Here is a 26,629-nt window from a genome sequence, read left to right on the forward strand (position 1 = left end):
TCAGAAGCTCATCCAGTTCTTTCTTTTAGAAGAAAAATTGTGTGTTTTATTAAAAAGTTAATAAATACTGTATTAAAGTTGGGATTTACCTGGAATGCTGCCTGGAGTCTCTGAAACGTGAACAGTTCTTAACGGTCTAAATTTCAAAGTTCTGTAGTATCCACAAGCTTTTGGGGGGATTTTGTACCAAGATAAAAATGATGTATAGAAGGTTAGGAAGCAGAGCCTGCCTGGACGAATGCTAATCGGACGGCTTTGGAGTTGGAGGCTGGGCTCCACCTAAAGCTCCACCTTTAGGAAACAAATGCAGCACAATGCTGTTTTCTAATGATGCTCTAGATAACAGCCTCGAGGATTTCTAGCTGCACTGACACACAAAGGATATTAAACTATGGGCTATAGACTCATCTTTACACCAATATGACTAACTGGACTACCAACACCCGTCTGCCACTAAACACTGACTGGTAGATGGAGGTTTATGGTTGCCATGTGAGTTCCCAAGAGAAATGTAGACATTGAATGTTTAGACACACTTCCAAACTTTCAGCTCATTATTTTCTGATGAACAACCAACACAAGCAGATTCTGCTGAGCAGCCAAGAGTCCAAGGCCTGGTGTCCACTGATACTTTTTGAGCCTGATCTCTTCAGGAGAGTCATCGCTCTTGATGAAACTACCCTGGGCTGAAGACCAGTAATCTGTTCTGTTATACTGTTCTTCAGTTTGTTGTTTCACGTGTGTATTAAAGGCATTAACAAATTAGTCACACTGCAGCCCTGCTGGTGTGTCTCGCTGAGGGGTGCCAAAGTCCGGTCCTCGAGAACTGCTAGTGTTTCAGAACCATCCATGATCCAGTACTGCTGAATCAAATGAATGCCTCGTCAGCAGGCCTCTGGATCTGAGGGACGTGCTGCTGTGGGGATTCAGCCATTTGATTCAGGAATGCTGGAGAACGGATGCATTCAATTTTGAAGGCTAGTTGCTCCTAAGGACTCCTGGTTTTGACATTTAGACAGTTTTCTGTGCTGCTTGGATGTCAAGCGGTGATACAGGTGCTTATCTCCTCCCAATCGCATTGTGATCTCCTGCATCTAATGATTCACTCTACTTCATCAGTTTTTCTTTCTTTGAATAGTTGCAATGTCCTACAGAAATCACCACAGCAAGATTGTTCTGTACCATTTCAGTAGATTGGGACAAGTCGATGCATTGTAATACTAAGAAGATTTCTTAGTGTCCTATTTTCTGTTATTTTACTACCCCCTAGTAGCTAATTTAAGTTAGGTATTGTTTTCATTAAAATTAAGTCTGTCTAGCGTTTTCAGCTTGCAACGTGGCAGAGCGACAGTTTGCTTCAAGCCTCAAGTATCTTTGTCCATAAGTAGTGTTATTGTGCTCAAATGTTGTTTGACAAAAGTTTGTCTGCTGTTTAAGTTTTTGTGTCATCTTTAACCTTGTTAAACGTGTCCAGCCTTCGAGGCACTACGTGTTAAAATTCTGTCTTCCATATGGCAATGTCTGTACTTGAGACGTGTAAACTCTTCATGTATGGGTTTTTTTACGCTTATTTTTCAGTTTTATAAAAATTAAAGCTCAGACGGCTAAACGTTTGAAGTTTTTTTTGTCCGCCATCTGTCTAATGCAGTCCAGCACACCTGTGTAAGGGCAGAATAGTCGATAAAGATATTTCCGGATTGCTGAACGATGCCAAGTGATTCAATAACACCTCTCTGCACTGAAGCAGTATGTCCAAATATGACATTTATTAATATTACTACACATTAAATACTGTTAAGAAAAAGTGATTAATTTTAATGCTTAATACAGTTAATCTTACGACATGTGTAAAGGTATAGCCAACACTCTTATTTGGAACAGTTTTCTGTTGAGCATGTGGGAGCTGAAAATAGCAGACATTCGAACAAGCAGGGCCCTTTTCCTCCCCGCTGAAGACAGAGCAATAAATTTACATTCCGATAGGGGGGAAGAGACTCTTTGGCGCCTCTCCCCGTACCAGACAGAGATGAACACGAAGTGGTCCGCCCTTTTACTTAGACAAAAACCAGACACCTTTGCCATAATGAGGGGAGTTTCCATGTTTTTCTGAGTCCCTGAGGGAGTTTCTAATTGGTCAAAGAACGGAACGCCTTGGCTGCATATATTAAATAGGGAAACACCTCTTTACTTTAAGATTCCGTGTTAAGAAAAAAACCAGAGAGAGAGAGAGACAGCGGCCGCTATTTTTTGCCTTTTTTTGTCTGTGTTTTATGTTTGTCTGTTTTCCCCTTGTGTGTTTTATTTTTATGAGAAAATACATATCTCTGTACCTCTGCAGCTTTGTTAATTGATTCATGCGTTGCTTTGTGTGGGATTAAACTCTGTGATCTGTGACGTCAACACGCTTTGTTGTTGTTTCGTTTTAGCAGCACGCCGTCGCTGCAGGTCGCCCACGGAGAACGCCGCTCGCCGAGGATCCCGGGAAAAATTAAAGAGGAAGAAGGAGCCAAACGTTTTATCCAAAGCTAGCATTAAATGATCCTCTTTTTTTAATAATACAAACACATTTCTCAGTCAAAGCAAACAGCTTGGCATTCTCAGTAATCACGGCTGTTTGGGTCATGGACAAGATACCATCTGCTAAAAGCTTGTGGTAATTACGACGAAGAAGAAAACAGGAAACCAGCGATGCACTGCCCGGTCAAGGATGTGGCAGAAGTGAAAGCATTCTCTCTTTCCCTGAGGTGTGAATTATATTCTTGTAAACAATCAAAGAAATAAATGTGTTTAAAGTGTTTTAATTAACTTAAGCAAAACTATTACAGAGAATAGAGGGAATTCCTGTGCTTCTTGAATTCTCTTCTGTTAATGTATATGTTGTTCAGATGCAGGGAATGCATTTTCACCCTCTTGTATTTCTAATTTTAGTTGGACCTATCTACAAAACACGAGGATTAGCTAAACCAACCCGTTGTTCTTGGATCAGAGATCAGGTTTTCAAGGTACATTGAATACATAATAACCTGATGTATTTAATACTACATATTCTGCTGTAATAACATATTTTTTTATTATTTGTAGACTAAACAAATAATGTAATGATACCTTCAATGTCAATAGCACCAAAAAGTTAAACCCCCTCCACAATAAAAATAAGTTTTGTAGTGTAGATCAATCGTTTTAACTCTACAAACTGCTAACATTAGCGGATATTTACGCATTCATGTGTTGCACAGCAAAGCAAAGTGCCTGGCACTAACAAAGATACCGTAATTAAATCAAGTTAATGCACTGGCATCTCATGTGCTTTGATCCACTCCCTGCTAATGACCCATGGCGGCATGAGACTCGTTAGACTTATGAAGCGCACACCTAGTGCTCAGTGCAATCTGATTAGATAATGGAGGACTGTTCAGGCTGCCCAGAGTCAACAAGTGACCGAAAGGAGGGTTAAACAAAGTCAAAGGAAGGATGTTGCTGCATGCAGTAACACTAATCTCATTCTCTCTAGTCTGCAATACACATTTATTTAATATCATTTAAAAAAAGCGTTAAAATATATTTCAGAATAATTGTTATGTTGCCTTCCGTCATTATTTAGTCATTTTGAGAGGATTGTAAAATGTAAATCTATATTTATGTTACTTTTTATGCCATTAAACAAGTAGAAATTGTTGTTGTTTTAGCTTTTGCATATAACCGAAGGTGGCAAGTAAAACTGTAATTTTGGTCTTGGAAGCTTAATGGCATTGAAATTTGTGGGAGTAAAAAAGGCTTTTTATCACAATCATTGATGCAAAAATATGAAGAATGTTTTAATGCCTGAGTCTCACCCAATATAATGAAATTATTCTAGTTTTTAAAATACATAATCAGTTAATGTAACTCGAATTGAGCAGTCACAGAAAAGTTGAAAAACTTATAAATGTTCACAATGGGAGGTTTAAAGGTATGCTCTATTTCACTTCTCTGATTTATTCAAATTACTTCCATAACGCATAAAAATTGCGGTTAGTTTCCTCCAGCTTGACTTACTGCTTCAAACCAATATTCCCTCTATCAAGAGGCTTGTGCTTTCAATGCAACGTTATGCCCAGATGACATTTCTTAAAACCTCGTGGGACAACGTGCTATAGTCTAATGAAACCAGGCTGGGCCTGTGGATCTTGGCTTTAAAAAGCAATTTAGACACCAAAACATAAGCACACATATCTAGAAAATGCTAAACCAACAGTGAATTATGTATATGTTTTTAGATGGAATATGTTTTTTTGTCAATGTGGATGAAAAATATAAACAGCTTTGACCAAAAACCTTTGGTGCAATGCTTATTCTTCAAACTGCATCATCTGTGGACATAATAAATCATTTAGTATGAAAGCAATAAGTAGAAGTAGTATAGACACAAAAAAACACGAATCTGTATTGTTTATGAAATTCCTGTAGATGTTGCCAAATACCTAATAACATCATTAATACCAAACAGATAGGAAATTCATAATTAACAACCACCATTCATTCTTGCATTTCTTTGGCGTGGAGTGCTTATATAGCATCCCCATCGCTTCCATTCTTTAATCCACAAAACGTGATTAAAATACCCTCTGAATCTGATTACATTTAACCCAGTGTGATGTTTGTACTGTAATGATCCAATCTGGATGAATATACAGTAATCCCAGGTTGGTTTTTTTCCAAAAATGGTTAATCATGTAGTAATCATGTCTACATCAGAGGACATGATGATGTATAATCATCATGTACAGTGACTGTACATGGTCACTGAACCATGTACAAAAACATGGTTCAGTGATTCACATAGCTCCAGCAGATCAATACTCTGAACTTTTGTTGTGACTCGGTGAAGGGACATTTAAGGGAGCCCGTGTTCAGCAGCATGTTTACAAAACCTAACGCTTCACCAGCCGGTGAATCCGTGTGCGTTATATTCTGTGCATGTGCGGAAATTCTCGAGTTCTTGTGGCTGGAGAGAATACAAAGCACGGATAAAAGGATAAACAAAGAAGAAGGCAAAGCAAATAGCCAGTTGTTCTAGTTTGGCAAAATGTGTCAGACCACACATAGACTCCTTCATTTCTTTGACTCTTTTCTAACTCACCGACACACAAGGATCGGGGTGGAAGTTGTGATTTTGGCTCTAGGTTTGCCAACAAGGCCTCCTGACGCAGAATGAAAGGCGACAGACGAGGCAGGTGAGGAGAGGAGGAAGGAGATGAGGAGACAAGGAAACAGACAGGGGCAATAATCAGGAGAGGCATGCGATCAAGTAGAGGAGGACGCAGGGAGGAGGTCGTTGGATGAAAGAGAGAGGGAACAGCTGAAAGATCCAGATTAAAGAAAAAACATCAGCGGACACTAATGGAAGTACTCAGCAGTGACAGTTCAAAGAAATTAAGAATGGTCCTCTTGAATTATCTTTCGTCCTTTGTCTCTCAGGTTCAGACATTGATGTGTCTTTAATAGCTTTGTAAGTCACCCTGTCCACCAGTACAGCACAGTCACTGACCCACTGAAGCATGGATGCCACTAGACCGTGATGTTAGCAGCAGGTCTCTTAAGTCATAATTCACTCTGTAAAACCATAATTTGTCAAACTCAGAGCCTCGTGTTTGGCAAGCTGCCAACAAATTGGCTGTGAAAATAAAACTTTTGCTCACTGACAAATACCTCTGTCGCACAATTATGCATGTGGGGGAACCAGGCGGCTCAGTGGTAGAAAGAGGCTTCAGTCCTCAATGCAGCACACCTGACCGTAGGCCATTTGCTGTATGTGTTGACTTTCTTCCTGTTGAACTAAAAGAAATGTTCTGTATCTGACTTTTGTTTCAAATTAAAAGAAAACCAATGCCTCTAAGGTGTGACAAGACTGGCCAGGCCCTGTTTTTCATCACACCTTCACACATAACAAGATTAGAAACACTGAGACAGCAGCTTTCTTTACCAGAGATGTTCATTATTATCCATTTCTTGTGTCAGTAGTCATAATGTGCCTGATCAGTGAATATCTTTCTCCTCATTTTCCTGTCCTTTCAGTCTTATCTATGGTTCTTTTCTTCGTGGTTTATCTTTTTTGTCTTTTGCTTCAACTCCTCAGTTACCTTGTCAGTTCTTCGTGTTATGCCGACATGTCAAACAAACATCTCTGAATTGTCTTCGTTTCCGTCTTTGCCAAATCTCATTCCCTCTCTCAGATGGAAGCTGGCAGCTGGCAGTCACGTCCGGGGCTGTGATGATGATTTTCTCACTTTTTCTCATTTCATCATTATGCCATCCTCCGCTCAACCGAGACGGGATAAAATCGCCAGCTATGCCTCAACAGGCAGGTGTCTCCTTGCATATCAAGCAGTTCCCAACGGGACTTTGCCGGGTTATATGCAGAGGCGGGGGGAGGATTTTACTCAAGAGGCGACGGATTTACCGGAGAGCTCTGCAAACTCTGCGAACATAATTTCAAACGTGTGCGGTATCACTTGATGCTGGAGTGGTTCCTGACCACTTATGATGACATCTCTCTGTTTGTAATAAAAAAAAAAGCTCTGGATCAATTTTCATTCCATAAAAGCTAATCACCGGCTGGAGTTTGGATACACCAGGCCTGTGATTACAAGTCCGGGGCGATGCTTGTGTCAGCCTGTTACGAGCATGTTTTAATTTTTACAAGGCTAAAATGATTTATGGTGCTGAATTAGAAAACAACCTGAAATAGTGTGAGTACTCACTATTAAGCACTTAAGCTTCTAAGTTTATTTACGTCATTTGGAAATGATTCTTTTTATCATGACTCAGCCTTTTCTTTGACACGGTATATCTGAATTTCCCTTTCCATATGTAGAAAAGTTCCCAAATAGTGACTCTATTGAACTTATTTAGCTTAGGCAGATAGCTGGACAGACAAATTTCATTTAACAACAATTACTTTTTGAATTGTAAGAGATGCTAGCAAGTGTGGAGAATTTATCCGTTCTCCATGCTAAGTTCTTGATGCATGAGATTGAAAAGAGTCAGTGAGTTTAATTCATGAATTATATTTATTAATACCAAAATACAGCTGGTCCATTTCACATGCTACTTTTAAGAGCTAGCAGAACAAAATGGCAACCAAGAAGAGTTTGTGATCTCCTTTGTTAGCCTCCAATCTAAGCTACGCCCTAAATAGGGCGTTCCCTAGTGTGTCATTTCCTCTAACCCTAGCTCTCATTTGCATTTCCTAACATGTCATTTTCTTTAGCTTCAGTTTAGCAACTAGCTAAAAGAAATAGAAGGAAAACACAGAATTATTTATTCTCAACACAAGCAAACTACCAAGAAGAAGTAGTTCTTAGTTCATGCCGAGGCATTGTTGTTAGCTGTAGCTTCGTGCAAGAGGCGTATAGAAATAAAAACAGCGCTGAACATGAGTGCATGCATCCACAATGGCATTAGATTTTGCTGTTCAAACTTCTTTTCTTTTCTTTTCACAGGTCTGGCCAAAACCCACGAGTCAGAGAAGAGAGGAGTTAATCAGAGGGATTACATAAGTAACTTCATAAAGCTGAGATCAAAGTTTCTTTGATCATAAACCTCCGTTTGACCTGAAGAACAGCAGATCGTTGGAGAAGCACGAAAGTGGCAGCATTGCCACAGACAGGTGGGAACACTCAGGTGAATCAGGAAGAAGTGTTCGCTTGATGTTCACAAGCAACTTGGCTTGAATTGAGACTGACCTCTCTAAAGTTGTGTTGCCGTGGCTGACTTGAATGATATGAATGGCTCTGCCTTCGGAAATAAAAATATTAAGTGTAAGTATGTCTGGATCCCAGATCAGCGGAAGATAATAGACGGAGGGATTGCAAAGGTTGAAAAACACTTGGAGTGTTGTGGAAAACAAAGTTGGCAGATTAATAAAATAATGTAGAGTTTAGCAAGGAAAACAGATGAAAACAGTAAGGAAACTGGAAGAACACTGGCAGTCCAACAACAGGTACTGGGAGCTTAAGTTTCTTCGGGAAAGCTGATCCAGATTGTTTTAAAAAGTCATCATCCATTGTATGTTGTTTAAATGAGAGACACTTTGGAAAATGTATTAAATTGTAGTAAAACTTTAGATCTGTGCAAAATTCAAAAGACCACAGAAAGTAAAGAGAGTGCAATAAAAAAATTTAAATGCCAGATATAAATAGAGACTTTTAAATGAAAGTGAAACGTGTCCAAAAAGTACAACAAAAACAATAGTCAAGTGTGATGTTGAAATTTCTTTAACATTTCTGCTAAACAAAAAAAAAAGTGAAATGGCATTCAATACCAACCCAATGAGGATTGTTCTCAGTCTTTGTTACATTTCTTTGTTTTAAATTGTCCTCATTTTTGATCTTTGACTCTTTCTGTTGATTTGCCTTTGTGGCTCGACTCGATCTGCTTCAAGATGAAGGAGCAGTGTGTCCCGGCAACCTAAGTGGATGCTCTCGTCTCTCCGCGCATCCCTCCATCCGTCTCCTCCCTCTCATTTAGCCATCCTTCTCTCCGTCTCCTTCACTCGCGCTCTCTGCTTCCCATCGCCCCCCATTAATTTTATGCTTTCATTTTCTCTCAGCGGCACACATCTAACAAGCCAGGGATCATCAGACCGTCTTGGCAAATTTTGCTATCACCCCTTCTCTTCTTATGTCCTTAATGCCCCCCCTCCTGTCTTTTTCTATTTTTCTCTCTCCGACTCTCTAGATCATTTGGCCCCAGCAGTCAGCCTCTTAAACTCCAGGTGTGCCGCACTGAATGATGACCGCAGGAGAACCAGGATGTGGCTTACACACAAACCTGCAAACACACACACGCTGAGCAGTCAACGGCCCCATCATTGCACCAACGGTTCTGTGCCAAGACTTTCTTTCTCTTTCTCTATAAAGACCATCTTTCATGCATAAAGCCTGAGTTATAATATCAAATTTAGACAAAAGCCTCTCTTTGAAGGATCATAACAATTGTTTGGGGAGAAAATCCATTCAGTGCATAAAAACCAAACTAAATTTAACTTGAGTGTGTGCTCTACAAACATGTCTCTCAGTGTTTATGAGGGTTTTTAGTCTGTGTGTGTGTGAGACAAATGTGCATTCAGTACCATTTCCCTCCTCCTCCTCTGGGTTCTCTGCCAAGCGATTACTCTCCCCACTTCGTGTCTCTTTTATTCTAATTCCAATGGATAAATTCATCCGGCTGATTAAAAGGACAGCATCATCAATACTGCGCTATCACAGTTTTGCCTCTCAGTTCAGTGAGGCGTAAAAACTGCTGTTATGTTTTGTGGGGAAAATGCAGAAAAGTCATGGCGTCCATAAAGAGGAATTCATTATTTACGGATGAAAGCAATAGAAAGTTCCATCCAGTGAGGAGGATTTCAAAATAAATAACTTTTTTTTTTTTTGTGCGTCAGCGCCCGACTTTAGGAGAAAGTTTCTAATAATTTTTAAGGTTTATCATTGTTGTTCCAGGAGTTTAGACTTAAATGTATATTCATACATATTTGGTCCAAACAGACCAGAGTTTGAGTCCCCGGTTGTTCCGGACCGTTTGGGTCTCTGTTGTTGTGCACAATGATGAAAATGAGCCTCTTAGTGTTGCTAATGCTAATGCTAATACTGCTAATACTGGGATAATTGGGCTGAAACATACCTGATCCGCCGTTTTCTGCTTTGCGACGCTGCTGCCAGCGTGTTGGGGATCAGAACACTCATCATCAGCTTTCAGTGGCTTCTGCCAATACTTTTCAAAAGTTAGAAACATAACATCGCAAAACCGTCATTGGAGGAGCTACTCTTGACATTCAGTTTTAATTCAGAAGTGCAGCTAGGAGGTCTTCCAAAGCTATGCTCTCTCCCACCGCCGTCATTCCTGTGGAGTGAGACGATGATCGTCAGCCATCCTTTGTTTACAAGTTACAGCGCGCTCACAAAAAAGCACAATGTGAAAGAAAACAGTACCAAACAAAAAAGCCAGCTGTAGTTGTCATGCCAGCCCCCAAACGACGCAGTGATGCTAGTGTGTCACTGAATGTGCATGCACTGATGACCCTTAGCCAACAACAAGACAAGACAGGATGCTCCATATCGACACGGTTAGGTAGACCAACAATGTCATAGCAAAGGATGTTGGTTCATACTTCATACAATCTGCAGTTTGCGAACAGCGCTGGTCTTCGAGGGTTTGAAACCTTGCTGTGATTTGCTTTTTGCGGTTATGATTTGAATCCGCAGAAAAAATTGCCATATTTTCACCCTAAACACATGATTAATGCTCCATTTAGAGGTGGATTTTTCTTTTTGACCAATCATTCGCAGAACTTCATGATGTAACATTTGTGAGTACTTTCTCCTTGCAGAAAGACAAAGTTTGCAGGTTCTCCTTGTGGTTCTCTCCGGGTGCTCCGACTTCCTCCCACCATCCAGACACATGAATGTTAGGTTACTCTAAATATGTGTGTGTGTGTGTGTGTGTGTGGGCGTGTACGCACATGTATTTCTCTGTCTTTGTATTGGCTTACGATGTGTTGTGGAGCTTCTTCTTGCCCATTGACCGATAGACGTAATTTACGACCCTCGACCCTCCAAGCAGAAAACTTTTCTGGTCAACTGAAGGACGACTTTGCCAACATGTAGCAGAAAGTAATTTTTAAAATCTGTGCTCATACATGAGTAGTAGACTTGTGCATTTCAGCTTTGAGCACAGATGACACCGATTCAGAGTGACGGTCATGCTGTTGTGTTCGCCCATGACTTGCGGATGCAGTCTCTGTAGAATCCGTCCTTTTAATAAACTTTGACCACCCTCATTTTGTCTGCACATCAGCACCGGGAACAACCTGTAGAGCAATTAGAACCTAAAAGAAGCCGGTCTATTTCTTCAGGAACGTACACAATCTCTGGATAAAGGAAACTACTCTAGTCAATTCCTCACCGATGCATTCCCTTTGGCCGTGAAATGTCCGTTTTACGTGTGATTGGTGTCACCATGCTGCAGGCTGCATGTCAGACAGAGTGATGCCCTCCATCCTGTGTCACTTTATTGTGATGCCTCTTCCTTTTTTGCTGTCTTGTTCACTTGTTTTATTCCTCAGCTTTTCAGCAAGGAAAGCCTGCAGGCCACCCAAACACACACACCACGACACACGCACACACAACGAAATCAAGCATACACTCTTTTTCACAGAGCAAGTAAAAAGCACACACACGCTTACAACAAGACAAGGTCAATATGTAATATTGCAATGAAACATGATATCTGCTTGCAAAATGTAGACCGCAAAGCTGACAGCCAAGGATTAACGGCAACAGAGCGGGTTGAAATGTCCAAATTTCAGGATTTATCTGTTTGATCCCAGTGTTTTAGACCAAATTAAATTAAATGCTTTTCTATCACACTCCTTTGATTCGCCTTTGAGCATTTTTGAAGTGAAAGCCGGCAGAGGAGCACGGAGTACGACCTTCGTCTAAAAATTCAGTCTGAAACGTTTATGTCTGCTTTTGAATAACATCTAAAAACAGTTTATAGTCGCTTTGGTGAGGTTCGATGAGTTTCCTGTTGCATCTTTCTCGCGGGGTCGTGTGCATCGGAGTCCGTGTCTCCCCAGCTGAAAATACTGCAGTCTTCGTCATGCCTGACTGGCTCACAGCAGTGTGATGTAAGGGTCTTTTTTTTTTTTTTTTTTGTGGCTGCTGTAAAGGGAAGGAGGGCCGGTTTTACTTTGATTCGGTTGGAGGGGGGGATAGAAAATTAATCGAATAGGACAGATGTTGATTATGTCACAGAGTATGCATGTGTAATAGCTTACTGGTGTAGCGCTCGGGGCAACGGGACACAAATACGGTTTGGGCCCAGAGTAAATGGGGTCAGGGAGAGTCATGGATGTGTCTTTAACAGACACACATCCTGTGGCCAACCGGATGGCCACATGGTCTGACATACAAAATAAGCGCAATCACATATTTTGACCGCTGCGTGCCTTCTCTATGTTCCTTATAATGTTAGAGAATAAAGGAACAAAGAGCATCTGGAACAAAGTGGTTAGATTATCTATGCTTTAATCCAGCACACTGAGAGCTCCTCGGGGGTAAATGGCAATCAGACCCATTTTTGATGATTTTAATGAGGGTTGATGGATTTGGAGACGTGACTCACTGTACGCAGCAGAATAAAACAGCCTCGCCTTGTTAATGCCCGCGACTTAATTAATTGTCAGTTTCTTAATCAGTGCTGTCCACAGAAAAACACAGATATTGTCTTTGCTGCAAGAGTGGTGCCAAGTGCTGAGCCCATGCGTCTAATAATAATAAAAGTCAATGTGCCACATGTGGAAAGCAAGGCCTCAGCAACATCATTATCATTATTTTTAATGTACTTTCTGCCTCTGTGTTTAAAAAGCAAATGTAGTTCTGGGGAAAAATCCAAAAATTTCAATTAGTGCTGGCGTATCATTCCAGGCCACCAGGTGGCAGTGCAGCCGTAACCGTACGTCCATACAACAAGACGAAGCAAGGCAACGTTTTAGGTTTTAGAGTAAACGATGAGATGAGGTTTTAATGCCATTTTTGGCTAAATTTATAATCCCAATTTTCTCTGATTTTGCAAATCACCAGCTTTGTTTTAAAGAATCTGATATCAGTGTAGAATAATTTGCCCTGGGATTTGACTTGGCGTTTGAAATGTTAGCTTATGAAGTTTTCATGCTTGTCTAATTGTAAGGCGATGCTAACGCCAAAAAGGATTAAAAATTTTTCCTCTTGTGTGTTACATGGGACAAATATTTCTTCAAAGAAAGACTCTCTCGTCACAATAGAATTATCCAGTCCAGGTTTGAACTCCTTAATAATTTATATTTTGAAAAAGCAATAATTAAAATGCTGTTCAGGCATATCTAAAGTTTCTGACAGTGGGCTACAAAGACTTCACATCATCACCTTCCTAAAACCGTCTAAAAATAAAGAGGGAGATAAAAACGTATTTTTTTCTGGAGGAAATTAAAGCTGCGTTACTCAAACAGTTTTAGAACAAAATAACTTGACTGGATACCAATTTGCAAAGTTTTGGGACAGTAAGACAGTTTCATTAGGTGAATAAGTCAGTATCATCGTTAGAGAGAACAATAAACCTTGTAGAAGTCTAGTCTGTTTTCCACAGAGGTCGCTTTTTGTCTTTCTTCTTTCCATCTTTTCCTCCCTTTTCATGGACCCCTCCTTTATCTCAATTTGTCATCATTCACTGCCACTGTCTCAATTTCTTCATTGTTTCCCCCTCTTTTGTCTGTTGAGCAGCTTTTCTTCGCTGGGGATCCACGTATTCGGCTTCAGCGGGACACATTCGCTACCATCCCCTACTCTCCTCTGTACTGCAGCATCATAGGCAACAGAAATAAAGAAAGCAAGCCACAATTTGTATTCCAGTCCACGTCTGCGATGCAAGTACAAAACAGGAGAAAGGGTAGGTGGACAGAAAAGAGGCAAGGGGATGTTAAAGTAACAGCTGGAAGACTGGTTAAACTCTGTGGACAAAAGGGCAAGTGCTATAGGGCTCTGAACACGCTGTTAACAAACTTTCTTATTCAAAAATGTGACCTTCAGCAACATGATGGCTTCTTGGTGCTATTAAGAGGATGTGTGCAGCAACTTGAAGTTAGGAATTAATCTTGCATCGCCGAATTTCTCAGTCATTACCTGAGTGGCTCCACGTTGACACAAGTCTTATCTGCACTGCGCTCGAGGTTGTTCGTGTTTTACAGGATTGCCTAAATGTAGACTTGCAGTCTGTTTCCACACACAGTTTGCAGAATGAGAGAGTATACGGGCTCTACCCGTGGCACCGGGAGTGCTCATCATTTTGTATTGTGCATGAGTGAGCAGCGCTCATCACGACCACAGATTTGCACACAGATGCCAATTTGTGCCATTTGTGCCTCTACCTCTGCCAGGGAAGCCTGGTCAGCTGCTTGCTCTCTTGTCACTCATGGCAGCCCCTGCAGTGCTGTGTGTGGGAAACAATTGAGCAGAGCTCCACTGAACTTGCAGCAGAGAGCTTAAACAGTTAAAAACTCACAAAACAAAACAGAGTTTTCATGGAACAACAAAAGGCAGTCAATATTTAAGCTCGCTTTGGTGAATCATAAATCATCAGTGTAGCCGGCTGCGTCCCGCATAACGAGAGCAAGTTTTCTTTCAAAAAGCTAACGTTGAAGAACGGGAGTGAGGCTCAACTGGATCGACGTTGAGCGTCTACTGAAAGAAGTACACTCTTTCTGGGCATGTGCTGAAATGTGCTGATCCAGGACAAATTCAGCCATATGTAGTTCAAATAGAACCGTTGTCGCGTCTGAACAGAACAGTTTCAGAAAAGATTGATGGATGAATCTAGGAGTTTTGGCCTTTGACGTGGAGCTGCTGGTTTGAGTTTGACAGAAAACCAAAGGATAGATTTTTTGACCCACAAGATATACTCTGGTCTTGTATAGAGTCTTCAGACATTTCTCACTGTAAATGGTGAAGCATATTGACAATTAAGTGCGTATTAAATAATACCTACATTTGAGGCATTTCACAGCTGATTAAAGTTAAGTGATCAATTTTGCGTCTGCGCACTTCAGTCCAACTCATTCATTTTGGCAATGCCAATAATTGACAAGCATAAAAAGAGTGTATTTTTCACGACAAACCAGGAAACCCTATGTTGTGTTGGTCTCAGAGGTCATCTGCCCTTACTACATCCAACTGCTTGCCCTTACTCACGTTGACCTTAATCTGCACTGTCACTACCTCAAATGGAGTTGCATGATTACCCCAAAAAGGAAAATAAGCTCACCATTGGAACCGGTGCCTTTCAGGGACTAAACATGGCCTGGAATATGACAAGTCTTAGCAGGATTGATGGATATTGTTCTCAATGAATGAGTCTTTGCAAGGCCGCAGGAAAGGCCTTGTCATTCGTGTCATGGATAAAACTGCTGGCTGAGCTGAATGATGGCTCACTTAAAGTGTAATTTGTTGCTAGATCGTTATTCAGCATACCTCAGGTACATGCACTCTCACTAAAGTGAAAACAATAAGAACCAACCAAAACTTAAGAAATTCCCAAAGCTACAGACTTTGTGTTTTTTGATGTAGGCACACCAAAGCCTTGATTTGCCCTCTGACTCAAAGACATAAAAAGAGAAAGTTAAAAAGATATACATCAGTTCAAAACATTGTGGTCCTGTCACATTATGTACACACTGTAAAGAATGACATGTTTCTGAAGGCAATAATGGAACACCTTCAGAGTAACAAGCAGGAAAGGGTGAGATTGGTGTCAAAACCGAACAAGTCAAGACAAGATAACTTGTCCCTTATTTTGTGTTCTATCTTATTCATAAAAGGTTCTGTGATATATTCAAGTCTCCTTGACATGTTGACAAGTTACTAAATAATGGAACATATAAAGAATATATACAGTATATATATATGTGTATGTATGTATGGTTAATGGACTGTGACATATTACTAGTTTCAGCATGTTTACTGTTCTGAAGTCATCAGAAAAGTCTACGAATTATCCTCCGACAAAGTAAAAAAGCAGTCAAAAGAAATGTCAAGAGTTCTTTTTTATCTTATCAACTAATGGTTATTCTTTAAAAGTGACAAGACATATCACAAAAAAATAATTTCTTATGGAAAAAATAAATATAACGGACTAATTACAGGAGAGTATTAGTACAGAAAGTGAAGGCCATACTGGGCTGCAGAAGGTTTCTTTAATTATACAGAGTTCAACGTATCTAAAAGCACCTTAGGCCCCCCTGTCCTCTCACACACACTATGCAATTGTCGTGAAAGAATCCCTTGCACCAAATATTACAGTAGCATCCCACACAAGATGCCACTATAAATGGTCTCCAGGCCCCTTCCCCGTGGCACGACTATGAAGGTCCACCGTCCCTTGTCCAGGATAGAAGCTATACACCTCACGCTACGTCTAAGGTTAAGAAACTATCAAAACGTTTGGAACATCTTAGGAGTCTCCAGTTTCAGATTGACCCCGGCAACTTCATTTTCACAATCACCATGTGCTGTCCTTCAGGTGACACTGAAGAGGTTTTATGTTAGGTCCAGATGTCCAATGTCCAGAGAGGAATCCAGGCAAATATCATCCTCCCATGGTCCTTGGAAGCTCCTAACTACCTCAGCAATAAACTCTGCCTCCTCCCCAGTGGACAAGGTGATTGCTGTGTTGAAATCTTCAAGATGTTTTTTCCATCCTAAGTTGTATAATTTAAAAAGTAATATGGGAGTCTTACTGTTGGCTAAGTATTGACCAAGTAGATGTATAACCTTACGTCTCAGTGCTTGAGGACAGTACATCTATATATACCGAGATATTGCTCCCCAAAGATGGCTACTTTAAGTGGCTTTGACAAAATAGGTCACATCATCATCCAATTAATTTTCTTTTTCTAAAAAAAAGGAAAAAGAAAAAAAAACGACCAGGCTAAAATAACAAGAGACCTCTCTATCCGTTTTCTGGCTCTCTGTCCCATCTGACCGCGGGTTTGTTAATGATCTCATTTAAGGGGTCACGGGTTTTCTAATTGGAAATGGGCGGACTCCTGTTGCTCTGGACTGACCTCAGTGACAGTCTAAAGTTAGCAGCGACTTTTCGTCCTCGTTGAATATACTCAAACTCCTGTCACACTCTGTGCCCACAAGCACGGCCAATCATTTAAATTACTCAAATGGCCTCTGAACCTCCTCCGAGAAGGAAGCGCCTACCATTCAGAACATTATGGAGAGATGTACTCACACGTGCACCAATGCATGTTGGGCTTATGAGAAATTAGCACCACACACACAGGCGCCTACACACAAAGAACAGAGAGGAGATAAAACAAGCTGCAGTGGTAAAACTAAGAATATGATCTTATGTCCTAAGGCATGTTCTGTGGCATCCGCACCTTCAGCAAAACACCTAAGCCCTTCTGCTTATTGCAGGATTGAGCAGGACCTTCACATGACTTGACAAAGTCCAGCTGTATGGTAGAATACTATAAACTGGCACACACACACTAAAAAAAAAACCCTGCATCGAACAGATTCAGTTTAATCCACACTTATGATGCCTTATTAAAGGCTGTTGGCGTGTGATGACACTCTCATGTCTACAGATGCATACAGACAAAATTAAGCCCCAAACAGGCAGCACGGATCACGTTTTACATCGATCAACGTGTGTATCAGCCGGCTCATCAAGCTCTCGGCCGCATCGCACAACATCTGTCCTTGACCTTGGCGGCGGCGTCTGAACAGTGAAAACTCTGGGGAGTGAGCATGGCTATCACAGCCTTCTGTCAGGGACCATTACAATAACAGGAGCATTCATTAACGTGTGCGCGTGCTGCATAATTGCAATAAGTAGAAGAGTGCATGTCATCTGCATAGCTTATGCCTGTTCTTGTCAGCTTGCTGAGGTTTGAGCGGATTGAAAGAAAGCTTCTTGCATAGCTAATGTGGTTCCTTTTTTTTATTATATCAGCTCAAGAGAACCGTGGAGCTCGCTCCTCCAATTTTTATCAAAATCTACTTTAATTAATGTCATTAAAACAAAGGGCATTACAGGGGGTTAATTGTGCTTTTCCCAAAAATCAGAGTAAATGCAAATTCTCCGAGAGACTTCTGCTCTACAGCGAGGAGTGATGGAGTTTTAATTATCCAGACAGCCTCTTGCGTTGCTCAGGCACCCCGGTGACAAGGTGGCTGTATTTGCAAAGTAGATGAAATGAGAGGAATATTGTAAAAAATAAAATAAAATTCAACATGTGTGAAACCAGAAGAAAGAATAGGCCGAAAAAAGAAAAAGACAATACCTTAAATGCCAGAATGTAGTAAATAAAGGTCAACCAGAGGAAGGAACAAGCTGAATCACTTCCCCTTCTGACTGTTCGCAACTCAGTGACCCCTTTCTGACATCTCTCACTTTCAAACAAGAGCCCACGCAAACAGCTACTCCTCTGTCTTCCTCCATTCAGTCCCCCTACCAGCACACGATCTCAACCACGCTCCACAGGCCTGAGCAGCGGAGGGAGGGAACATTGGGAACCAGAGGGCAATTGGCAAAGTATCTATGACCTTTGTGCCATACATACATTTGATGTTGTTTTGTTTTATTATTATTATTTTAGCAGCAACAGGAAAGATTTTCAGAGTTCATGGGAGAATGGATGATGGAGGCAAATCTTGGCTTCAATCCCTAAGCCAGGCGATTACAAATTATGTGGATGCATTTCAGGTAACTTGCAACTTCTTGTGCAAATGCACCATTTTCAATAGTTCTTAAAAGTCAACATTTGAAAAGGATCCTATCCATTACTTTTCACCCCCCGGTGTCAATACATTGTAGATCCACTTTTTGGGGTGTGTCTGCAGCAGCTTTACAAACGTACAGGCTGACGATTCGGTCGGGTGTTCTTGGAAAGATATCTCAAGCTGTCAGCTTCTCATCGAGTCTGACCAACTTCACTCCACCTACTGACGAAAAGCGTCCCCACAGCATGACACTGCCATCACCATGTATCATGCAAGGCACTGTAAAAGTTGGACCGTATTTTCTGGACTACAAGTCACACTTTTATTGACAGGTGCTTAGATATTAATTGATATTGACGGACGTGAGCCAAGGATTAAACATTAACTCTGCAGCTGAGAAGAAAGCTTATTTCAGGACGAAATGTGTAATGAAATTTAAGCTGCAGCTTTATGTTGATTCATAATTATGTCATCGTGTGAGGCTTGTGTAAAACGACCTTCTACATCATAATAACAACCACATTGTGAAAGTATTTTCTTCAAGACATTTCCACTTTGCTGTCACTCATAATGTCAAACCAGTAGTCAGAAAAATACTAGCAAAATAAAAATGTGATGTTTCCGTATCTACAGTATATCATAATGTGATGGTCTGAGGTGAGATGGTCCTTCCGGATTCATTTTTGAAGCCTGCATTGACACAGTCTCTTTTTAAAGATCTTTTCTTATATTTATCCTATAAAAGGAGCATTTAGCTGCACTAACAACAAACACTTAATTTTTTTTTTTACAGAAGCTGTCTACTGATTTTTTTATTTTTTTGTGGTCAGAGTTCAACAGTTCAAAGCATTTAGTGTAAAATAAATCCAGGTCTTACTGTCCTCACATTCTCTAAAGATTCTCAGGTGGAAAATCTTCACATACACCAGTCCCCACACTTTCACTTTGACCTTTCAGTAGCTCCCATTAGCACAGCTCACACTTGGCACTGGCAGGAGTTTTATGTGATCTTTTTACAAGTAAGGCAGCTCTTCAGATGCGATTATGAGACATTAATAACACATTTTACCCTTTTACGACTAAGACTTGTCCTTTGCTAGTTTAAAAGCCAACTCCTGTCTTAAAACCTCTTACAAGGCCAATGGCTCAATGTCTACCTGATTCATGAGGGAACAAATAAATACTGGGGTTAAACCTAGACAGGTAATCAGAGATGCACTAGCTCTAGAAGTGATTAAATCTCTGAGTTTGTCCTTTGCATGATGCATAAACTTAAAACCAGAGTTAAAGCTGGTTAAGACATTTGTGGATCTGCTTGGATTTCTGTGCCATGTGACCTAAATAATGTCCAAGAACCACCTTTGTGCACATTTGGCATGTTATCACATCATTAGGTCTACAGCTATGCCGGGTTGTCACAGTATTTCTTTTGGAAATGTTGTACATTTTGCTGCATGGACACCACAACACCAAGTCGCCATCAATACTTCTACAGAATAAGCAACTGCTGCACAATTTACTGTAAAGCCAAACAAATGTGACAGCAGTCACTTCATTACATAATCGCACTAATCAGATGCTTTGTCTGCACTGAGCAAGCTTCAAATAACTCTCAATAATTCAGATACATGACCACCTCATCGACTGCATACAGTACTAAAAGTGTAGCCTGAGATGAACAGGTGTGGAAATAGAAAAAACAAGATGCTAATACAACAACAAACACTTGTTTACTCTGTCCTAATGCAGTAGCTCGTGCGACATTGCATACCCATAATCCAAATATATAACACACATAAGAGACATAAAACAAATGTCAATATCACTCAGATTACCCGAGTGATGACATGAATTTTTAAAGTCAGTGCTAAATCACTAACGGAAAAGAAATAACTTGGTTCAGTGTGACAATGAATTAAAAATAAGAGCTTGCTGTGACAACCTTAGGAGCAACAACGGGGTTCAAGTATTTTAACTGACCATCTGTTTTTTACATCACTGTGAAGGGATTGTCCCTCTTTTCTTGTCACAATTAGTTAATTCAGGCACATCGACACATCGTTTCATGAGTGAACAGCTATGTTTGGTGACATACCATGCCATTTCCAGTCCAAACTTTAACTAGACCATGCAAATATCCCAAGTTTGGCTTTAAGGAAAGCTTTAAGCTTTAACTCCATTCAGCTCAGATCTGGTGGAGTTATCACTCTGAACAGCCAAGTAACCGAATCACAAAACCCAATCAGTGTGAAGTTGGAGACAGAATTTTAACACGAGTAGTGGTTCATTATAAACTTCAACGCTGCTCACACTCTGCACACTGATGCAGTGCTTAGAGATTTATGAAGGGTAGAAGGAGTCCCAAAGAGAGACCAGTTCATAAAGGCATTTTAAAAAGACTTAGCATGAAGATACCACATCCACCAGACAAGCCTTTTCCTTTGCAACTGATGAAAGTTTATCACAATAATTTGGACCTTTAAATCACTTTTTTCAGCCATTTAAACACAACTGTGTCCTGGATCACTCTGGAAGATCATCTACCACCAATTTGTCTTTCATCTGTACCATAAACCCCCACAAGTAAGGTACATTTTGGTCTCTAATCAAAGTTAAAGCAAGCTAATTACACTGCTTTCAGATATTGCTTAAAAGCACTCTAAGGTGAGAGAGAGTTAGTGTGTGTGTTAATCCATCAGTCAGGGCGAGGGACTCAAATTAGTGGGTCAGATGGAACTTGGTTTAACTATTGGGATATTTACAGATTTCTCCAGGTGTACATTTATGCCAGGTCTATACAAAACCTTTTAAACACACTGACATGCGCAACTACTCAGCCTGCCTGCTTGGCTTTGATTTTCTCAGTCACACCCCGCGGCGAAATTGCGAGGTCTCCTCCCACAGGAACATCATTTCACACCTGGGTATTTCACACTTCGCCGAGCTTCATCCTCGGTGAAATCAGTGAATTCCCAAGAAATCGGGTGGAAATATTTAACCATGTATCAAGCTCGACTTGTATCGTTAATGGAAAAGTGGTGATTTAGTTTGTGGAGATGTGTGATGTGATGAGAGGAGAAACCACAGGAGCTAAAAGGGAAAAGGGGATAGAGTATAAAGTGTATTCTCAGTGTCCACTTGTTTCAAACTAATGTAAGAAGAGGGCATTAGTTGAAGGTGATTAAGGTGTCTGGAGGATAGATGTTTAAAGACCTGCAAAAATTAACTCAGACTTGACTGCTGCTGCTATCTGATCATATGCTTCCTTGCAAAATGATGAGTATTCATCGAATCTTCCCATATTCTGTCACATTACAAAGGCAAACATCTTGGTATTTTGCAGAGCAGCATGGTTTGGTTTTAGCCCCTTCAGTCAATACTTCAATCAATTTTTGCTTCATTCAGCTGCTATGTCTTCTGTGTCTCCTGGGTTTGTACACCTAGAGACTGAAATGTTTGTCCCGTTCTGTGCAAAGTACCCCAGCCTTACTCAGATTTAACGGATGGGTCAGTGTTCAAGACCTCACCTGGATTAGAGACTGAATGTTCTCTGGGCCAGTTTATGAATTTGCTTTTACCTGATCTATGCCATTGTACCTGTGGCTGTATAAGAAAGGTCAATGTCTTAATGCAGCTTTTGAGAGATCTGCATTCAGCTCCAGTCATCCTGACATCAACTTCATCCTCATTGCATATTTCATCATTTTTCAGAGGTTTTCTGTGTCCCCTACATCAGTGGTCCCCAACCCCCGGGCCGCGGACCGGTACCGGTCCGTGGACCAATTGGGACCGGGCCGCGCAAGAAATAATTAAATGCTTCCGTTTTATGTGTTGAGTCTGGAGGATCTTTTATTTTGAAAATCCTTTAACCGGATTCTGTCAGTTACGTCTTGTGTGCCAACATTGAGCCCACAAGCAGCAGAATGAGTTAGAAACAGCAGCAACAGCATCGGTGTCGGTTCGTCTCCCCGCAAATTTCCGAAGTCTTGACATTAAATTACACACAAGTCGACTGTACTTACCAACTGGGTGACTAGTTGCAAAGGGAGCTAAATATGATCACATATTCCTTCTACTCATCCTTCACCTCCTTAAGTTTATTCATCACCACCTGCACTTTAGTTGTAAGCTAATGTTACTTCTAGGTGGTCAGATAAGATTATTGAGCATCAAATATAATAATAAATGTATTTTAAAAGGGTTCAGACATGGGTTTAAAGAAGCGCTTATTTGTGACTATATCTCTCTGTCGGCGAGCCACAAATCCACATCGCCATTACTGCAGCACTGTGCCATACGGATGGCGGTGTTATAGATAATGTTAATGTACCAGAGCGGACGCCGCAGCTTCATTCTGCCGTTCTCTCCCAAGATTCACCTGAACAGGAATGTAATGTCCTTTCCCCCTCCTTCATATCTACCTCTTTTTCTTTTTCCTGACAGACACACACACACACACTAAGGCACGCACACTCTAACGCAGCGCTCAGGGAACCAATCAGCACTGCCTGTTCGCTGGTCCTGTTTGTGAATGGGATCCGTACGGGAGAGGAGCAGGAGGAAGAGGAGGAGGAGGAAGAGAGGGGCAGGCGCAGATGCATTTGTAGGCATGCAGAAAAGATTTATCAGCAAGCAAATTTCTTTCTTTTAAAAACATTCCTGGTCTGGTTTCTCGTTTATCCTCATCCTCTCCAGCTCTTAATCCCTTCCTATCTTCTCTGTGTTTGTGTCTTTTTTTCGATACTGCTTTTTTTTTTGTCAATGCTGCACTAAAACAGCCTTTATCAAAAAGGTTTTCCCTCACTTTCCTCCTCGCACATCATCACTACCATGATCCCTCTTCATGTTCTCCACACTTTTCCCCCCTGCCCTCTCTCTACTGCAGACACGCCATCATGTCCACACCTGTGTCCTGAAGCAGGTGCCAACCGGGGCAGGTACAGTGAGCACACACTCAACGAGACACTCGCGCAAACTCCTCAGAAGAGGCGCTTACCTTCTGTGGCGAGGTCTTTGTCCGGGGTGCTTCTGAATTGTCAGTGGCTGGATTGTCAGGGGCGCCGAGCCTGCGAGCTTCTGGCAGCTGGAGAGGAGTGAAGGACAAGGGAGGAAGAGATGGAAAGGGTGAGGAGGAGAGACAAGAGGATGCAGAGGGAGAGAGAGAGGGAAAAAGTGGACTAGAATAATCCAAGAGAAGGAGGAGGGGTGCTCCGGCTTGCTGGAGGTGAGATGAAGGGGAGAAAGAGGGAGGTAGGAGGGCGATAAAGAGAGAGAGAGAGAGCAGGGGTGCACTGGGTTGGGATAGGAGGGATTCCAGCGGATGGTGGGATGAGGAGGTGAACTGATGAAGAAGAGAAGAGGAGGACGAAAGAGCAAGAAGCTGAGAATACCCTCAGCAACATACTTGAGGTTAAACGGGGAAGGAGGCAGATTAAAAGTAGAGCGGCGCAGCAAAAAGAGGCGGAGAGTTTATCGGGACACACTCACAGAAGCATAATCACTGCGTAATTCATGGGAAAGTAAATGCTTGGTACCGGCCGAGCGCCCCTTTATTACAACTGTAACCTTTAACGGGCTGTTACAACTCATGTCAAGCCATCGCAATGCCGGCAGTCACTTGAGACAATCAATTCCAGAGCGCAGAAAATGTCCTTCCATCCATTAAATCACGGCGTAATCCAATCTGGAGTTGGTGCGGAGCAGTCCAGATTCCGCAATCAAGTTCGGAGTGATAACTTAGCGGCTCGGAGAGGAGGCACGGAAAACAGGGTGAGGAGAAGGAAGGAAGGAAGGAAGGAAGGAAGAGGAGCGATCTTTGTTGGAGAGTGAGTGACAAATGGAAGCCAGAGGAGTCGGCGTCCTGAGGAAGAGTTTGTGCTGACGGTTGACGGCGTCGGACACAACAAGAGGAAGACTAGCAGTTTAGCCTTCAACTCAGGGATGAAGGACAGTGAACCGGAGGCTATAGGACAGCGGAGGAGATGGAAAAAAAAGGTTAAATGGAGGGTGTGGTGTCACGCAGCAGGAGCCTAAAAGCACTTTATAGCTGTGGGTTATAGATTAGAAAACAACTGGCCTCTGAGCAGAGACACGTGCCAACAGAAACACACCCAGGCCCAAATTATAAGTGAAATAATCTTGTTATAAGATTATTCCACTTATAACAAGACATTTTTCCCACAAATACATTTTTCTGCCAGTGAAACCAGTACTTTTTCATCAATATTAAAGAATTATTTTCTTAAAATAAGCCTCCATTTCTTGCAAAAAAATTACTTGTAAGTTAGTTTGTCTCATTTCAAAGGTACTGAGATATTTGCACTAGAACCTAGACTACAAAATACTTGGTAAGATTTAGTGTTTTTGCAGTGACAACAGGATAATGTTCTTGTTGTCAAGGAAAAAGGACTTTTTGTGATGATGAGATACTTGCCAGATGAATACGATGCATATATCGGTGCGCCTTTTCTTCCACTTATTCATTCAGTCTTATAAATTTAAGTGTGAACTACACAGATCATGCTAAATTGACTGTAAGTATTTTGATGAATTTCAGGGGCAAATAATTGTTTAAAAAATGCCTAGATGCTCATTTATAATTTAACTTCAATGCAAATGAATTTCAGAGTGCTTCATATTGCGCCCCATTTCCATTGATGGAATTTCTGATCTCCATTTGGGTCGGTTGAGTTTATAAGTCGGTTTAATTGGAGCCAGAGGCCAGATGGCCCATTTTTGTAAAGCATTAATCACAATTTGTGCGTATTATGCGTGTCCCCGTGTCAGGGAGTGTCGCTTTGCAGGCACAGAAAAACCTCTGTCAGTTTTCTGTCCGTTTGCACCTCTGGAAGTGATTTGAGAAAAGGTGCCAACTTCATCTCAACTCTCATTCATCCCAATACGACACGACAGCCATAAATGGCTATCTAGAGAAGAAAGTCACATTGCAGTTTCCTGTTTGTTTTGGGGTTTTTTGCATTTTGTAGCAGAGACTTTGCTCAGTTAGTTTCATCTGGTGAGAATTCAGTTTTGCCAAGGTGACTATTTATTTACCCAAGGACGCATTAGCTAAGTGGAAGCTGCAGCTCCGCCGAGGTTCTTCAAAGCAACATACCCGGTTGCTTTAATGTATTACAAATAGTGGAAGTCCATTTACACACAGAAAAAATAAAAATCAACCATGCCGAGCGTATAAACGTATTAGAGCTTTGAGGAATGCAGTTTATCCGTGTGAGGCAGCGCAACAAAGAGCGGTTACTCTGGCTACGGACATTTTGGGCGCTAGATGGACATTGTCCAAGAGACGGGGACAGGGACGCGACTCGGGCATCGGTCCAGCTTTGAAGGATTTTGCTTGATAAGCTGCTGAGTTTCCTCTGACCGTAGAGCTGCAACATCTAAGGGAAGGCACCGGGTGCACCAGCGTGTTGAGGGGTAATAAAACGCAACTCATTTGAAGTCAATTATAATAACATCAAATACAAATAACTAAATATCTATCATTGCTTCAAGGCTTTCTCTTGTGTTTTTGAGTGTTGCTGACACTCGCAGAAAATCTCAAGGATTTATTTATTTTTATTTAATATTGCTGTAATCTAATCTAACTGTGCTCAACTTCCCTAAATGGCTGTGAAATCCAACTCAGCACTGAACCAGGGTAATGTGCGACAGACCGTGGGTTTTTTTGTGGGGGGTTTTTTTGGAGTTGAGAAATAGTCACTACACCACGTCATTTTAAAGCACTTATGCTTCAAATACCCCACATATCGGCAGTTTGTCCTTCCCCACATCTGCAGATGCGCCAGCCATCGATCCAATTAACTCAAGTTACCTTCTCATTAGCCTGACAGATGATTTCACTCCACACATGCAGACTGTGCGTTGCGAAAGCTGCGTCGTTAAGCACCACCAGCAGCAGACTGGTGTAATCTTGCCGATCATAATCTGTTTCTAATAGCGACATGTATTATTATTGTTGTGGGCAAATGTGCCTCTTTGCATTTATTTTCAACCTTTCTTTTGACTCTACACCATTTATGTTCTCTGGCTTTCCTGATATTTTTAGGATATGTGCTGAAACAGATGGAGAACAAAAGTCTAATTTTTAAGGTCATATTTATTGAAAGGAATATAATTCAAATGCTAACTGAGACACTGAAACTACCAGAGAACACTGGTGGAGATAAACAGGCAGGAAACAGGATGATCTGACAAGCAAAACTAACTAGCTTATAACTGCCTGGGAGGTGATTAGTGACCAAAAGAAATTTCATTTTCTCAATGCTTGAAATTAAATGAGAGTAAAGTAAATACTGTTTCAG

At 41.2% G+C, this 26,629-nt stretch overlaps 1 protein-coding gene across 1 annotated transcript in view; it reads right to left on the bottom strand.

Moving 5' to 3' along the window:
- Positions 1 to 23,483, bottom strand: part of LOC102232891 (parvalbumin-7-like) — a 44,613-nt gene extending 21,130 nt beyond the window's left edge. The window contains exon 1 of the mRNA XM_023349007.1: positions 23,305 to 23,483. The gene's annotated coding sequence lies outside the window, so the exon portion shown is untranslated. The remainder of the gene's footprint in view (positions 1 to 23,304) is intronic.
- Positions 23,484 to 26,629: the final 3,146 nt, after the last annotated feature.

Source organism: Xiphophorus maculatus, chromosome 16, assembly GCF_002775205.1.
Source record: "Xiphophorus maculatus strain JP 163 A chromosome 16, X_maculatus-5.0-male, whole genome shotgun sequence".
In the NCBI taxonomy this organism is placed as follows: domain Eukaryota; kingdom Metazoa; phylum Chordata; class Actinopteri; order Cyprinodontiformes; family Poeciliidae; genus Xiphophorus; species Xiphophorus maculatus.